Here is an 18,605-nt window from a genome sequence, read left to right on the forward strand (position 1 = left end):
TTCCAGTTCCTTGCACCAAGAGCCCATAACCGGTATCATGGAACCCCGCTAGTAAGTGCAGTTCTTGAGATCAAGAGTGTTTCAGTAGCATCAAGGAACCCTCCAAAGTTAGTTCAGTTCTTGATATCAAAGGTGGTTCAGCCCTGGTAGGTGTGGCTAAGGACGGATCCTACCAGGGAAGAGAGAGCCAAGAACCTCTGGTCTGACTAACAACCAGACGGTTAGTCAGGCCAGCGGCTCTTCCCCCCCCCCACTCAATCCAGGTAGGACGCCTTCACAAACACACCTACCCGGATTGATCGCCATTCCTAACCACTATTGCAAGCTTTTGAAAAAAAACGGTTGGCTGCAAGACGAAAGTCCTAGAGCTGTCATTCAACGTCCCCCTGTGGCTGTTTTTGCATCTATTATCACTCGTTTGCAATTATTGGAGAAAGAAAAAGAGAGAGAATATATTAAAATACGACGGAAATATAATAAACTATTTTAAATATAGCAAAATCTCATAACTTAATAAATAACACATTCCTAACTAAATTTCTAAATTGAATTCATAAGTTAGATTAAATCACTTGTGGCCCAATACACTAAGCAGAGGGAATTTCAAATGCTGTTAAACTCATGTGATACAGCTGCGAACAACAACCTTTCAATTCAGGTTGTGGAATAACATTGTCAGTCAGTTATTGTGAGGGTAAACACGTTAATCTTGGACCCCCGGCGGAACTGTCCGCTCAAGTATCTGTGTGCTGATAAACAAAACTCTAAAACTAAAACGTTTTGGCACAAAAGAACAAAAAGGCACAATACCGTGACTGCAATACAGAAATAACCTGCACGTAGGAGAGAGAGAAAAGCTTACGAAGACGTTTCGGTCCTGCTTGGACTATTTAACTTTGTAAATAGTCCAAGTCAGACCCAAACGTCATCGTAAGCTTTTCACTTTCCTCTGTGCGGGTTATTTATGTACGTTTTGGTAATTTCATCCATTTGTGTAATGTCAACAGTCTTTGTATTTCAAAAAACTATAAATGTATAGAAAGAGGAAGATTATGTAAGAGTCAGTTACCACCATCACTGACACACAGACAAGCTGCCAGACTGGTGAAATATAAACTGTATAATTGAGAAGGACGTCCATGATCGAGGGACGTGTTTACACAATGGAAATGTGTTGATAGATACACTCAGACGCGACACTCAGATACGTGTGTAGGTTGTGAGGCAACTACGATTCATCCAATGCCAAGATGGCTTTAGTTTCTTGGATAAGAGCCCTTCACCGGAGGTGGTGATGGTGTTGTTGTAGGTGGTGATGGCGTTGTAGTAGTAATACTTGTTGTTGTAGGTGGTGATGGCGTTGTAGTAGTAATACTTGTTGTTGTTGTAGTAGTGGTGTTGTAGTAGTAATAAGTGTTGTAGTGGTGATGGTGTTGTTGTAGGTGGTGATGGTGTTGTAGTAGTAATATTTGTTGTTGTAGGTGGTGATGGTGTTGTTGTAGGTGGTGATGGTGTTGTAGTAGTAATGTTTGTTGTAGGTGGTGATGGTGTTGTAGTAGTAATATTTGTTATAGGTGGTGATGGTGGTGTTGTGGTGGTAATGGTGTTGTTGTAGTAATATTTGTTGTTGTAGGTGGCGATGGTGTTGTTGTGGTGGTGATGGTGTTGTAGTAGTAATATTTATTGTAGGTGGTGATGGTGTTGTTGTAGGTGGTGATGGTGTTGTAGTAGTAATATTTGTTGTAGGTGGTGATGGTGTTGTTGTAGTAATATTTGTTGTTGTAGGTGGTGATGGTGTTGTTGTGGTGGTGGTGTTGTTGTGGTGGTGATGGTGTTGTGGTGGTGATGGTGTTGTTGTGGTGGTGATGGTGTTGTTATGGTGGTGATGGTGTTGTAGTAGTAATATTTGTTGTTGTAGGTGGTGATGGTGTTGTTGTGGTGGTGATGGTGTTGTAGTAATAATATTTGTTGTTGTAGGTGGTGATGGTGCTGTTGTGGTGATGGTGTTGTTGTGGTGGTGATGGTGTTGTTGTGGTGGTGATGGTGTTGTAGTAGTAATATTTGTTGTTGTAGGTGGTGATGGTGTTGTTGTGGTGGTGATATTGTTGTAGTGGTGATGGTGTTGTTGTGGTGGTGATGGTGTTGTTGTAGTGGTGATGGTGTTGTTGTGGTGGTGATATTGTTGTAGTGGTGATGGTGTTGTTGTAGGTGGTGATGGTTGTAGTAGTAATATTTGTTGTTGTGGTGGTGATATTGTTGTAGTGGTGATGGTGTTATAGTAGTAATATTTGTTGTTGTAGGTGGTGATAGTGTTGTTGTAGTAATAATTGTTGTTGTAGTGGTGGTGTTGAAGTAGTAATACGTGTTGTAGTGGTGATGGGGTTGTAGTAGTACGTGTTATTGTTGTAGTGGTATAAGGCGAGTATTAACTGACGATACATTGAACCAGATAACATCTCACCTCTTTAACATTATAAGTCATGAGAGGAGAGCGCTAAACACGCATCAGTTATACATCACCTGAGGAAATAGGAGACAATCTGGTTCGATCCAAGAAAGTGGAGGTCAGGTTCGATTCCTTGTAATCAACATCTCCCTCACCGACATCAAGGGACGTCCCTTGAGAAGTTTACTGAGGGCAAACAACAACTTAAAATTATGATAAAGTTGGTAGAATTACCGACAATATGTAAAGTAAAAGGACACAAGTGCAACTAATGTGACATTTATTGTGGCAACGTTTCGCTCTCCAGGAGCTTTATCAAGCCATTACCTCCAGGAGCTTGACAAAACTCCTGGAGAACGAAACGTTGCCACAATAAAATGTCACATTAGTTGCACTTGTGTCCTTTTACTTTACAACTTAAAATTAACAAGTAGATCACTGAACAATGAAATTGTTACCAATAACAACTTCCATGTGTAATTCCTTGGATCAAGAGCTCTCACCGTCGTCAAGGAACCTCCCTTGAAGGGTCTAATTATGAAAGTTTCTATTTATGCGATGATCTGAATTTAAATAATAGTATAGGTCATGATAGACTAGTGCGAGTGTTGGAGTATACAACATCCCTACCGGACCCTTAGTGGGGGAGTGTGGGGAATGTGAGGCGGGGAAGGAATGGGGAGACTGAGGCAGTGACGGTCATTTACCTGATAACTGTCACCACACGAGGTCAATCAATATCCCAGGTGGAACATCCCAGAACTACAAACCAACCAGATAATCTATACCCACATTGAAACAGACGAGGCCAGGTGTCAAAATGGTCATCTGAATGTATTCTGTCCTAATGACATACAACACACTGTGCAGAATAGGAGAAATTAGCTCCTGTATCAAATCATACTTGACTGATAGACAATAGAGACTGTTCAAACGGGGAGAGAACAGGATGGGGACCCGTAACAAGTGGTGTTCCACAAGGGTCAGTATTGGACCCCTTGTTGTTCATCAAATATATAAACGACATTAATGAAGGGATATATAACTATATAAATTTGCCGATGACTAAAATAGGCCGTCAGATCAGTTCTGATGAGGACTCAAAAGTGCTACAGCAAGATCTGGATATGTTGATGTTGTGGTAGGAGAACTGGCAAAAGGTGCAATTTAACGTCGACAAGTGCAAGGTTCTGTCTTTTGGAAAAGAAAATAATCATGGCGAGTATAAACTAAATCATATAGATCTCAATCAAGACTTGGGAGTTCTGGTTAGCAGTATTTTCAAGCCCAGACAACAGTGTATAAGTGATCGCCTAAAGCTAATAGAATTCTTGGCTTCATAAATCAAATCAGGGAACGGGTGGATTTTGAACCCATGGCAAGTTAGTCCTAAGACTCACAGGCCAGTAAACTAACCAGAGTTTTAGGACTCACTTGCCATGGGTTCAAACCCCACTCATTCCGTGTTTTTTTTATAAACTCGTGTTATTACGACTTCGTGAGTCTTGCCTTCATATCAAGAAGTACAAATAACAGATAAGAGTTTGTTGGGATTTTTAACTCCTGAGGGTTATCCACTCAGGAAAACCCAAGAAAGTCACTACGTCATCGAGGACGGCCTCTCTTATTTCCATTGTGGTCCTTCAGTCCTGTCCTCAGGTTATACTTCAGCTTTGGTAAAGACTCGTTTAGATTATGCTGCGCAGTTCTGGTCTTCATATTACACAACAGACATAAATGTCCCGAAAAAATATAGAAAGAAAGATGACGAACTTGATTCCATGGATCAGAAATCTTTCCTACGAAGATAAGCTGAGCGCAATGAATTTGTAGTCTCTGAAAAAGCGTAAAATTTAGGAGGATATGATTGAAGTGTACAAATGAAAAACCGGAATACACAAAGGGGATACAAATAACTTGCCGAAAATATTTAATCAAGACAGGACTCGTAGCAATGAAATCAACTTTGGCAATAGAGTTGTAGATGAGTGGAACAAACTCCCGGGTAGAATTACTGAGGCGAGTACTTTTTGTTGGATTTATAAATAGGTTGGACAGGTACATGAAAGGGTGTTGGTGATTGTGGGTTGTACCTGCCTAGCACAGACCAGTAGGCCTACTGAAGTATTTCTCTATTTTTACGTTCTTATGTATGCTAACGCAGATAAACAACTCTCTTCCATATACACATGTTTAATGCCTAGATGTTATAGCTAATGATTTCCTAATGTTATTTTAAAAAACATGTCAAAAACTAGAAAAAGGTGCCAATTAGAATATGTCGTCTAACAGACAGTGAGGTGATAATGAGTGTCACTTTCAGCTGGGTCTGCACATCACAGAACGAAGCCAATATACCTTAGCAGAAGATGAAAGTGACGCACTGAGTGTTGGTACAAACATCTCTACATTTAATTATAACACCTACAATTATAATTATAATACCTACAATTATAATTATAATACCTACAATTATAATTATAATACCTGCAATTATAATTATAATAACTACAACAGTTGAACATAAACGAGGTCACAGATTATTATTATAATCATGGGGAGTGCTAAACCCGTAGGGATTATACAGCCCCTGTGGGGGGATGGAAGGTATTCAGACTCAATTCAAGGAACTGGAGAACAGAACCAATTCCCTAGATCAAGAGCCCCTCACCAGCGGGTTCTAACCCCACCCGTGGTATGGTTTGTCAAGGAACCTCCCTTGACGGGCCAGCGTCAAGGAGCCTTCATTGAGGGGACGAGGTCAAGGAGCCTTCCTTGAGGGGCCAGCATGAAGAAGCCTTCCTTGAGGGGACGAGGTCAAGGAGCCTTCCTTGAGGGGCCAGCATGAAGGAGCCTTCCTTGAGGGGACGAGGTCAAGGAGCCTTCCTTGAGGGGCCAGCATCAAGGAGCATTCCTTGAGGGGACGAGGTCAAGGAGCCTTCCTTGAGGGGCCAGCATCAAGGGGCCTTCCTTGAGGGGACGAGGTCAAAGAGCCGGACGAAATATAAACCAGAATACTTAAAGAATCTATATTTTAGATTGCGCACCCATTAAAGGTTATCCTCAATAAATCAAGTAAACAAAGTAGCAAGGCACTGGAGATTTAAAGAATAAACAGCACAATACCATGACTGGAACAATACACGAATAACCCGCACATAGGGGATACTTAGGACGACATTTCTGTGAGTAGTTAACTAAATTATCATTGAACATTAAAATGGTATAAAATACCGACAGGTTGTTAGGTAAGACACATATACAACAGTCAGGTATCTTTATTTCGAAACGTTTCGCCTACACAGTAGGCTTCTATCAACTTTTCTGTACTCGACTGAAGAAGCCTACTGTGTAGGCGAAACGTTTCGAAATAAAGATACCTAACTGTTGTATATGTGTCTTACCTAAATTATCATTATATTGTTATATTAAAGGTATACAATACAGACATGTTGATCAATAAAACAGTGTGAAACACCTGGGTATCTTTATTATGAAGACTTTTCATCAGCCAGTGACTTTTCACTGGAGACAGTTGCAGGTGAGGTAATCAGTCCCACAGTCTTGGTCTTGATCAATCTGGAGCAAAAACTAGACAATGAACTCATCCATGGGGCGAGTTTTGGGTATTTTCGGTGATTGGAATTTATCCATCATTCAAAATAGGTGAGAGTTGCTCACAGTGTATATATTGTCTGTATCTGGAGGAAATATATTGGATCAAATCTGATTCAATCTCATACTAAATTCGCTGTATGATCCGTAAGGGTTTAGTGCTCAAAAGGAATGTAATAATACACAAATAACCCGCACATAGGAGAAACTTATGGCGACGTATCGATCCGACTTGTACCAATAGCTAGTCTAAGTCGGACCGAAACGTCGTCACAAGTATCTTTCTCCTATGTGCTGGTTATTTGTGTATTGTTCCAGTCACGGTATTGTGCCTTTTAATTCTTTTTCGGAAAATTATAATACAGTGAGGTTTCTCAGTAAGAGACTTAGGATCTAGTGGAGTGTACTTCCCTCAGGTTTGGACTGAAGACGAGGATACATGTAGGCCTATAAATATAACCATAATTTTTAAATGGGTAGACTGGCAAACCAGCGGAAGGCCTCGGTCAGATGACTTAGAGCTCCAGTGACTAGTCATCATATGACTAAGACCCACGTCAAAAAACACTAGTCCTGTTTCCTGACAAACCCTACCTAACGTAACCACGAGGTGTTGCCCAGTTGCGTTGGCAACTTTAAAAAGGTCTGTTATATTTACGCCTGCAACGTTAAGTGGAGACTCGGGCGAATAACTTGTCTGCTAACTTTCGCAGACTGTTTTCCAGACTGTTTACACAAAGAGGCATTTATACTGGACAATCCAGCAAGTCAAGAGGTTCATTTAACTATGCGTATAACGTGACATGCGTGCACTCTTACTTGTCTGTAATGCTGGGAATAGTCTAAAATACAGCTGTAACGATACTGGCCTCAAGCAGCACGTTTCAAATGAACAGTGCTAGTCGAGTCGCGAAACCACCAGGAAAAAACACATTTTAAAGTGCTTACCATTCTCTGAGGTCCAGGGAATGGTAATCATAGTTGCAGAGAGAACACAGGTGGCTAAGAATTGTAACAGCTTATCTGTAGAGAAGGAATCAAAATGGATACTCTTGAAGAAGTTGTCATGCATAAAGCATTCAATGTGCACATTTACACTGCCGTCGGCAGTGTAAATGTGCACATTGAAATTAGATCATTATCCCATATAAAGAAATTAGATCAAATAGAAATGACCCAAAATGGATGAATAATAGGCTCAAATATCTACTAGGGCATAAGAAAGGAATTTATAGGCGTATCAAAAGAGGTGAGGGTCATCTTATGAATCAGTATATTGACATTAAGAGGGACATTAAAAAGGGGATAAGAAAAGCTAAAAGGGACTATGAAATTAAAGTTGCTAGGGATTCTAAAACTAACCCAAAAAGTTTTTTCCAGGTCTATAGAACAAAAGTTAGAGATAAGATAGGTCCCCTTAAAAATAACTATGGGCACCTTACTGACAAAGAGAATGAAATGTGCTCGATTTTTAATAATTATTTTCTCTCAGTTTTTACACAGGAAGACACTAACAATATTCCAGTAATTAATTTATATAGTGGGCTAGAAGAAGATAAATTATGTAACATCACAGTCACTAGTGAAATGGTTGTGAAGCAGATAGACAGACTGAAGCAAAATAAGTCGCCGGGTCCTGATGAGGTTTTTTCAAGGGTTCTTAAGGAATGCAAAATGGAACTCTGTGAACCATTAACTAATATTTTTAATTTATCTCGTCAAACAGGTGTAGTGTCTGATATGTGGAAGATGGCTAATGTAATTCCTATTTTTAAAACAGGGGACAAGTCGTTACCGTCAAATTACCGCCCAATAAGCCTGACCTCAATTGTAGGCAAATTACTAGAGTCAATTATAGCTGAGATTATAAGAATTTTATTATTATTATAATCAAGGGGGAAGCGCTAAACCCGGAGGATTATACAGCGCCTGGGGGGGGGGGATGTGGAAGGCATTCAGGCTTAATTCGGGGAACTGGAGCACAGGTCCAATTCCCTAAATCAAGAGCCCCTCACCAACATCAAGGAACCTTCCTTGAGGGGTGAGATTATAAGAAGCCATCTCGATAAGCATAGCTTGATTAATGATACTCAGCATGGATTCACAAGAGGCCGGTCTTGTCTAACTAATTTATTAACTTTCTTCAGTAAAGCTTTTGAGGCTGTTGACCACAATAAAGAATTTGATATTATTTACTTAGATTTTAGTAAGGCTTTTGATAGAGTTCCGCACCATAGACTGTTAAAGAAAGTGGCAGCTCATGGCATTGGGGGAAAAGTGCTCTCGTGGATCGAGTCATGGCTCATTGACAGGAAGCAGAGAGTGTCCATAAATGGAGTTAAATCCGAGTGGGGATCTGTAACAAGTGTCGTTCCACAGGGATCAGTCTTGGGTCCGTTGTTGTTTATAATATATATCAATGATCTTGATGAGGGAATTACTAGTGATATGAGCAAATTCGCCGATGACACAAAGATAGGTAGGATAATTGATTCAAACGTAGATGTTACGGAACTTCAGGAGGATTTAAACAAACTCTATTCTTGGTCAGAAAAGTGGCAGATGCAGTTCAATGTAGATAAATACAAGGTTCTGAAGCTTTGGAGTGCCCATAACCCTAGTACTTATAAGTTAAATGATGTAGAACTTAGCCATACAGATTGCGAAAAGGACTTGGGGGTTATGGTGAGCAGCAACCTTAAACCAAGACAGTAATGCCTAAGCGTACGTAATAAGGCAAATAGATTACTGGGATTTATATCAAGAAGTGTAAGCAACAGAAGTCCAGAGGTCATACTGCAGCTTTATACATCATTAGTAAGGCCTCACCTAGATTATGCAGCTCAGTTCTTGTCTCCATATTACAGAATGGACATAAATTCGTTAGAAAACATCCAGCGTAGGATGACTAAATTAATACATAGCATTAGAAATCTTCCTTATGAAGAAAGATTGAAGACTCTTAAGTTACATTCACTTGTTAGACGAAGAATGGGGGGAGACCTGATCGAAGTGTATAAGTGGAAGATAGGTATTAATAAAGGGGATATTAATAAGGTCTTGAGGATGTCTCTCCAAGAGAGAACCCGCAGTAATGGATTTAAATTAGATAAGTTTAGATTTAGAAAGGACATAGGAAAGTATTGGTTTGGAAATAGGGTAGTAGATGAGTGGAACAGTCTACCTAGTTGGGTTATTGAGGCTGGGACTTTGGGTAGTTTCAAATTTAGGTTGGATAAGTACATGAGTGGGAGGGGTTGGATTTGAGTGGGACTTTCACATCAGAGCTTATTTCATGGGTGGCATTGAAAATTGGGTTGGGCAAATGTTTTGTTAGTGGGATGAATTGTAAAGGACCTGCCTAGTATGGGCCAACAGGCCTGCTGCAGTGTTCCTCCTTTATGTTCTTATGTTCTTATGTCGGGGCCGGTGATGAGGCATAAGAGCGGGAAGTAACGAGAATAGGGAAATAATTGCCATTGAAGAGATCGATTATTACTGTCCACTGAAACTTTAAATCGTGAACATGGAGCCAATAGTATATGAATGGTATACAGTACCGACAAGATGCAGAATTAGACACATGTACAACATCTGGGTATTTTTATTTTGTAGACGTGGCTGTATCAATACAAGGACATGATGTGAAGACTGTAGAGCTATTTACAAAACACAGTGGAAGACGAGGTAATCAATCCTTTAGCCACTGGATGGCGAAACGTCTACAAAGTAAAGATATCCAGATGTTGCACATGTGTCTAATTCTGCATGGAGGAGCAAATAGAGAGCACTATACATGAGAGCCACAATGTGCCCCTCCCAGAGTAAATGGCGAGTTAAAAATCGCCTATTAAAACGAGCGACACAGGTAGGGATGTAATTAAAGCTTGCATGTCTGTTAACGATAAAGGGCGTGAGGGAGAGAGGTATAAAGAGCAGACAGTGTACCATTTGCCTGAACAGACCTGGGTTGCGGTGCAGCAGAGGGGTGCGAATGGAAATTAGAGACTGCGGATTATCACTGCACTTTCACTATGTGATATATAGAGATAAGGACTGAGTGATTATAAAGGAATATAACCAGAGATAGGAAATGCATCTGTGTTACTTATTTTAGGTTCTTGTAAACAGATATAAACGAGGAAAACTAACATTCTCTTGTAATAGAGATATTGTTTACCAGTAATATTAGTTAAAGTTCTAGGTGGTGGTTATGGGTTAGAGTAGCAGGTAACATTGAGATGTGGTTGCAGAAGCACGGTAGGAAGGGATTATTGTGTGGTAGGTTGTTTGATAGTGCTTGAGGTAAGGTGTGTGGGAAGTTGTCAAGCGGAGGGAGGGAATATCAAATATACGGGATTTCCATGTTGATGAATGTAATGTATTATCGAAGTTGAACTCATAGTTTCCCAAAGTTCTCGCTTCACTGATGCTGCTTAGGAGTTTGCTCCACTCATCCGCAGTTTTACTGCCAAATCACCGCTTTCCTAAGTCCTAAATCAAAAATGTTCAAACCTGATTCCATTACAGCGAACTGTCTTTGTTAAATATGTTCATTATTATTATTATTATAATCAAGGGGGAAGCGCTAAACCCAGAGGATTATACAGCGCCTGGGGGGGGGGGATGTGGAAGGCATTCAGGCTTAATTCGGGGAACTGGAGCACAGATCCAATTCCCTAAATCAAGAGCCCCTCACCAACATCAAGGAACCTTCCTTGAGGGGTAAATATGTTCAGAGCTTGTACACCTCTAATTCTGCGCCTTTCCAGGGAGTGTAAAATCAGTGTCTTTATCTTGTCTTTGTAGGAAAGGTTTCTCATAAACGGGGAGTTATCACTATACACTTTCCAGTGCATTTATGTACCTTCTATAATATGGAATCCAGAGCTGCGCATCATAATCTGAATGAGGCCTTATCAAAGATATATAAAGCTGAAGTATGACCTGAGGACTTCTGTTATTTATATTTCTTGATATGAAGCCAAGAATTCGATTAGCTTCAGATTTCTGCTAACAAGAATTCCTAAACCTTTTCACCTTTGATTTAAGCTATGCATCATATAATTTATAAGTACCATGGTTATTTTCTATTCTCAGGATTAGAACCGCATATTTATCAACATTAAACTGCATCTGCCACTTCTCTAAGCAAAACATCAACCTATCCAGATCATCCAAATCAGTGTCCTCGTCAGAGGTTATCTGACTGCCTATTTGAAAGTTATCTGCAAACTTACTTATTTTACTATTTATATCCTCATCCTTGTCGTCTATACAGAATGTGAATAACAAGGGCCTGATACTTACCCCTGTGGAACACCACTTGTAACAGGCCACCATGCTGATTTCCTCCGATTTATGAAAATTCTTTGCCGACTATCAATCAATCATGCCTCGATCAGGGAGATAATTTCCCCCAATACTGAGTTCCATGCTATCTTCAACTATTTGCATGTGGAACTCTATCAGAGGCCTTAATGAACTCCACATACCTTATAGTATTTATCTTGGTCCACAGCCTCAAATATTTTGTAAGGCAAGAATGCCCCTTTGTAAAACCGTGATGAACTTTAATGACCAGATTATATTTTTCAAAGCGAATAATTGTATCTGCAATTATTAGCTCCAACTTTCTCACAATTGTAGCTAGGATGACTGGTTCATAATTTGAACCTAAGGATCGATCTCCTGCTTTGCAAACGGGTATTACATTTGTCATTTTCCCTTTAACTGTTACAATACCCACTTGTAGTAATTTCTTGAAGAGACCAGCTAACGATTTAACAACTCGCTCCTAACATTCCTTTAGAATCTTTGAAAGCAGCTCGGCAGGGCTGGGTGATTTGCTTGCTCATAAATCGTGTGCCTGAAGTCTATGTTACTTTCATCTTGAACAATTTAGCCTCATACAGACCTGTGTAATTATTGATTTATGAGATTTCATTGTGTCGTTTTGTATAAAAACACAAAAAGACACAATGAGAGGGAAAAAGGAGTTAAAAACCGTATACATTTCTTTGTAAGCTGACCTGAATTACATTTAAGTGAGCCTATCTTTTCTCTACTCTTGTTCCTACATACCTGAAAGAAACCCTTTGGGTTGGTCTTCATCAGCTCGAAACTTTATTAACACACTGGCCGATTCCCACCAAGGCAGGGTGGCCCAAAAAAGAAAAACTTTCATCATCATTCACTCCATCACTGTCTTGCCAGAAGGGTGCTTTACACTACAGTTTTTAAACTGCAACATTTGTTTATTAAATATATTGATCCAGACGGTAACTTAATCCTCTTTTGAAATATTTGTAAATCAAATGACTCTCTAAATTAAATGACTATATCCGAGATGTTTTAATCTATTGTTTATCCATTTAGGGTCGTTTCGATTTTGATCTAATTGGTATATTATAAAGATATGCAGGTTTTGTCGATTACATGATACTCTGGAAAATGTCATACTGGCAACCCTCTCCAACACTCTTCAGTACTTTGTTTTAGTAGGTCTCTCAGGTTACTTACATCCCACATTGCTTAAATAATCCTTTAGCCCTATATCGTTTCCAGCGCAAAAATTATGAATTTTAATTTTATTATCGTTATTAAGGTGATTCCATGATATATTGAAACTAAATGACTTGTGATCACTTCAAGCTCTGATGCAAACTGTTTTTCTTAAAGCAGTCCTGGAATATTTCTAGAATGTATCTAGACTCTAGATTGCCCGTTAGTCTTACTAATCTGGCTAAATTTAAAATCTCTAACTGAAACTATATATTTGTATCTAGATGCGTCTGCAATTTCGTCCAACAGAAGTTTTACTGTGTTCCCTATCAGAGTTTGGAGGTCTGAGGTCACACCTAAAATGAGATTTTCACGCTATTAATAAAACTACAGCTAAGCAGATTCAGTGTCTGTCCTTTCCACTGTGTGTTTGTGTCCTCAATCTTACTCTCCCTGCCACTCACCCTCACTGAGCAAGGTGTTTTCTTTATTGTTTAACGTGCTATTGAAGTCTGAACAAGGTAACATTTGTGTAGGTATTCAGGAAACTGGTTTGCCGGATCTGAGTCCTGGAGGTGGGAAGCACAGTGACTGCACTCTGAAGGAGAGACATTGATGTTGAAGCCCAGATGGTCATCTGAACTGCGATATCTGCACTCGTCTGGCAAGACAGTGATTGAATGAATGTGAAATTACTTTATCTTTCTCGGGTCACCCAACTTAGGTGGGAGACGGCCAGTGTGTTAAAAAAGATAATGAAAATATTTCTCAAATGAAACTTTCACTTATGCAACAAAACAAACTTTAAATCCATATGGTTATACAGACTGGACTTTCAAAAAGTCTTCCACAGTCAAGTTTACTGGTTAGAATCTTGTGTGCCATGAAGCAGTGTTACCTCTCTGGATAGCCACAGTTATTTGCTGGAACTAATTTGATCTAAGAATATTATTAAAAATTTTCTATAGTTTGTGTTTTTGATGTATATATGTCACAGCAAATAAAACATTACAAATATTCTCCTTATCTTTAAATTTTCATAAAACATATTTTTTCAATTTACTTGGAACCACAAAAATTATAAGGGTTACACATTTGATAAAGAATAAGTAAGGATATACACACCGATAGGTGTATGTCTCTCAGTGTGTACACAGTGAGTGTAATCTTTATTTTAGTTATTACAGTATACTTGTCGGGTGGTGAACAGACGACAACCAGCCTTAATGACCTTGTGTAGTCGTTAGCCTTTAAACCCCATTAAGAACTATAGATCATACAGTGCCTAAGGACTGAGAGTGGTGAGGGTAATCAGGTCTGATCCTAAGGAGAGGATAGTTCCAATGGGCTTAACTTTGAAAACAAATCACATTGTACCTGACCAACCCATCTAGTTTCCCTAACACTCCTTCAACATTATAAACTGGTGAGGGTCATACAACGCCTGCTGAATGACGGGTAATCACGTTTATGAATATGGTATAAAATACCCACAAGTAGATGAGTACGACACATATACAGAACTTGGGTATCTTTCTTATCAAAATGTTTCGCCTACACTGTGGACTTCTTCAGTCAAATACAGAGAAGACTAAATATAGAGACAGCAGAAGCAGTGGAGAAAGAAAGATGTGATCAGTCCATCAGTCTTGAAAAAGTAGTTTTTAAGATGGTCAGTCCCTCACCCTGGAGAAAAGTCACCTCCATAGTATGAACTCAGTCTCCATATTCACGTTATTCCAGACTATGAAGCTGATCTCTTCTCCACGCTGAGGGACTGACCATTTTAAAAACCCATTTCACGAGTGATGCACTGCTACTCCCGCCTCCATATTCAGTCTCTCTATTTGACTGAAGAAGCCTATGTAGGCGAAACATTTCAACAATATAAACTATTGCATATGGTAATAAGGTTTGATCCGAGTAAGGAGGAGGGGCAACTCCAGGTCCTTACATCACGAGCTCTTCGCCACCATGGAACCCTTTCCCCTCCTTGACGGGTAGCAACCCCTGAAGTGAAGCTGTCAGTTGCTTAGCAGATTGCTAAGCCGGCGTCAGTCAGTCTGGTCTGGCGATGAGTTGAATGCCAAAGTTCTTTTTCGTATGCAAATTGGCTTCAATCTCGCATACTTCGTAGGGACCACTCTTCTCCAAGCTAGTTCACGGCCTTTAAGTTTTCTCAAGTTGAGATTGGATATTTCTCAACTTACCTCGTTGAAGAAGACTTATGGTAGAATACTAACCCGGAAAATAACCCAAAATAATCGAAAAAAGGGCCAAGAAGCGCAGCTATTTCCCTCGTGGACCCTAAGATCAAACTCGCAAAACTAACACAGACATAATTCCAGGTATGTACTTGTTGAGGGGCATCTGCTTGTTGAGGGGCATCTTCTGCTTGTTGAGGGGCATCTTCTGCTTCTTGAGGAGCATCTACTGCTTGTTTAGTCATTGCTTGTTCAGGGGCATCTTCTGTTTGTTGAGGGGCAACTGCTAGTTGAGGGGCATATACTGCTTGTTGAGGGGAATCTACTGCTTGATGAGGGGCATCTGCTTATTGATGGGCATCTGCTTGTTGAGAGGCATGTTGTTGAGGGGCATCTGCTTGTTCAGGGGCATCTTCTGTTTGTTCAGGGGCATCTTCTGCTTGTTCAGGGGCATCTGCTTGTTCAGGGGCATCTTCTGCTTGTTCAGGGGCATCTTCTGCTTGTTCAGGGGCATCTTCTGCTTGTTCAGGGGCATCTGCTTGTTCAGGGGCATCTGCGTGTTGACGGGCATTTACTGCTTGTTGAGGGGGCATCTGTATATTGAGGGGCACCTTCTGCTTAAGGGGGCATCTGCTTATTAAGGGAGAATCTTTTGAGGGGCATCTACTGCTTGTTGAGGGGCATCTGTTTGAGGGCCATCTACTGCTAGTCGTGGGACATCTGCTAGTTGAGGGGCATCTACTGCTAGCTGAGGGTCATCTACTGCTAGCTGAGGGGCATCTACTGCTAGCTGAGGGCCATCTACTGCTAGCTGAGGGCCATCTACTGCTAGCTGAGGGGCATCTACTGCTAGCTGAGGGCCATCTACTGCTAGCTGAGGGCCATCTACTGCTAGCTGAGGGCCATCTACTGCTAGCTGAGGGGCAGCTACTGCTAGCTGAGGGGCAGCTACTGCTAGCTGAGGGGCATCTACTGCTAGCTGAGGGTCATCTACTGCTAGCTGAGGGGCATCTACTGCTAACTGAGGGGCAGCTACTGCTAGCTGAGGGGCATCTACTGCTAGCTGAGGGGCAGCTACTGCTAGCTGAGGGGCAGCTACTGCTAGCTGAGGGGCATCTACTGTTAGCTGAGGGGCATCTACTGCTAGCTGAGGGCCATCTACTGCTAGCTGAGGGGCATCTACTGTTAGTTGAGGACCATCTACTGCTAGCTGAGGGTCATCTACTGCTAGCTGAGGGTCATCTACTGCTAGCTGAGGATCATCTACTGCTAGCTGAGGATCATCTACTGCTAGCTGAGGGGCATCTACTGCTAGCTGAGGATCATCTACTGCTAGCTGAGGATCATCTACTGCTAGCTGAGGGGCATCTACTGCTAGCTGAGGGTCATCTACTGCTAGCTGAGGGTCATCTACTGCTAGCTGAGGATCATCTACTGCTAGCTGAGGATCATCTACTGCTAGCTGAGGATCATCTACTGCTAGCTGAGGGTCATCTACTGCTAGCTGAGGGTCATCTACTGCTAGCTGAGGATCATCTACTGCTAGCTGAGGATCATCTACTGCTAGCTGAGGGTCATCTACTGCTAGCTGAGGGGCATCTACTGCTAGCTGAGGGTCATCTACTGCTAGCTGAGGATCATCTACTGCTAGCTGAGGATCATCTACTGCTAGCTGAGGGGCATCTACTGCTAGCTGAGGGTCATCTACTGTTAGTTGAGGATCATCTACTGCTAGCTGAGGATCATCTACTGCTAGCTGAGGATCATCTACTGCTAGCTGAGGGGCATCTACTGTTAGCTGAGGGTCATCTACTGCTAGCTGAGGATCATCTACTGCTAGCTGAGGATCATCTACTGCTAGCTGAGGGTCATCTACTGTTAGTTGAGGATCATCTACTGCTAGCTGAGGGTCATCTACTGCTAGCTGAGGATCATCTACTGCTAGCTGAGGATCATCTACTGCTAGCTGAGGATCATCTACTGCTAGCTGAGGGTCATCTACTGCTAGCTGAGGATCATCTACTGCTAGCTGAGGATCATCTACTGCTAGCTGAGGATCATCTACTGCTAGCTGAGGATCATCTACTGCTAGCTGAGGATCATCTACTGCTAGCTGAGGGTCATCTACTGCTAGCTGAGGATCATCTACTGCTAGCTGAGGATCATCTACTGCTAGCTGAGGATCATCTACTGCTAGCTGAGGATCATCTACTGCTAGCTGAGGATCATCTACTGCTAGCTGAGGGTCATCTACTGCTAGCTGAGGATCATCTACTGCTAGCTGAGGATCATCTACTGCTAGCTGAGGATCATCTACTGCTAGCTGAGGATCATCTACTGCTAGCTGAGGGGCATCTACTGTTAGCTGAGGATCATCTACTGCTAGCTGAGGATCATCTACTGCTAGCTGAGGATCATCTACTGCTAGCTGAGGGTCATCTACTGCTAGCTGAGGATCATCTACTGCTAGCTGAGGATCATCTACTGCTAGCTGAGGATCATCTACTGCTAGCTGAGGATCATCTACTGCTAGCTGAGGATCATCTACTGCTAGCTGAGGATCATCTACTGCTAGCTGAGGATCATCTACTGCTAGCTGAGGATCATCTACTGCTAGCTGAGGATCATCTACTGCTAGCTGAGGATCATCTACTGCTAGCTGAGGGGCAGCAGGTGAGACGAGTCTTGTCCAGAAACTTAATTAACTTTAGTTTTATCAGAAGTAAAGCTCTGTATCACTAAGCAGCACCTGGAAGACTTTCCTTAGTAAAGTCACCATGATAAAGTCTCCACGGTAAAGTCTTCAAGGTAAAGTTTTCATGGTAAAGTCACCATGGTAAAGTCACCATGGTAAAGTCACCATGGTAAAGTCACCATGGTAAAGTCACCATGGTAAAGTCTCCATGGTAAAGTCACCATGGGGGTAAAGTCACCATGGTAAAGTCACCATGGTAAAGTCTCCACGGTCAAGTTTCCCTGGCCAAGTCTCCTGGGCAGGTCTCCTGGGCAGGTCTCCTCTGCAACAATTACTTTACCAGAACACTTACAATTCACTCATCTCATTACGGTCACTTCAAATCGCTTCTCTTACGTCAACCTTTAAGTACACTTTACCAAAGCCACGCTCATCACAGCGAAGTTGACCAACCAACGACTAAACAATTCACTGCGGCAGAAAACACAAACGAATGTGTGTGTAACACGAAGATGCGAAGGACTGGACACCCGCACGCACACTGGAGACGTTAAATATACAGACAATGTGTACAAGAGGAGCAGGAGGAGAGTAGTGCAGCACACTCCCCACTGCAGGGCGGCGCCGGCCAGACTGAGAGATCAGCCGGACTTGAAACTCCACCACAAGACAACAGTTGCCAGCTGCTCTAAATGCTTAAATGATGATTTTTTTTAATTTTCACTTACTGTTTATTCTAGTTAAGGGAGAGGGGTTGTTTCTGTGTTTTTTTTGAGGATGTTATTTATTGGGAATTTAAGTTTAATAGCACGAGGGGATTTTCAATTTAAGTGGACTAGGCTTTTAATTAATTTCGCTGCAGCATCAACGTATATACCATAAATACAAGAATTAGAACGTCATCTCCACGAAGTTATATATTTCATGGCTTGGATTCTCTCTCTCTCTCTCTCTCTCTCTCTCTCTCTCTCTCTCTCTCTCTCTCTCTCTCTCTCTCTCTCTCTCTCTCTCTCTCTCTCTCTCTCTCTACCCCTCAAGGAAGGTTCCTTGATGTTGGTGAGGAGCTCTTGATTTTGGGAATTGGATCTGTGCTCCAGTTCCCCGAATTAAGCCTGAATGCCTTCCACATCCCCCCCCCGGC

The 18,605-nt window shown here is 41.5% G+C and overlaps 1 protein-coding gene across 1 annotated transcript in view; it reads right to left on the reverse strand.

Moving 5' to 3' along the window:
- The window catches only part of LOC128701992 (C-Jun-amino-terminal kinase-interacting protein 2-like), a 192,577-nt gene extending 174,486 nt beyond the window's left edge, over positions 1-18,091 (reverse strand). Inside the window, exon 1 of the mRNA XM_070101465.1 lies at positions 18,029-18,091. The gene's annotated coding sequence lies outside the window, so the exon portion shown is untranslated. The remainder of the gene's footprint in view (positions 1-18,028) is intronic.
- Positions 18,092-18,605: the final 514 nt, after the last annotated feature.

The sequence above is a fragment of the Cherax quadricarinatus genome, chromosome 77, assembly GCF_038502225.1.
Source record: "Cherax quadricarinatus isolate ZL_2023a chromosome 77, ASM3850222v1, whole genome shotgun sequence".
NCBI lineage: Eukaryota > Metazoa > Arthropoda > Malacostraca > Decapoda > Parastacidae > Cherax > Cherax quadricarinatus.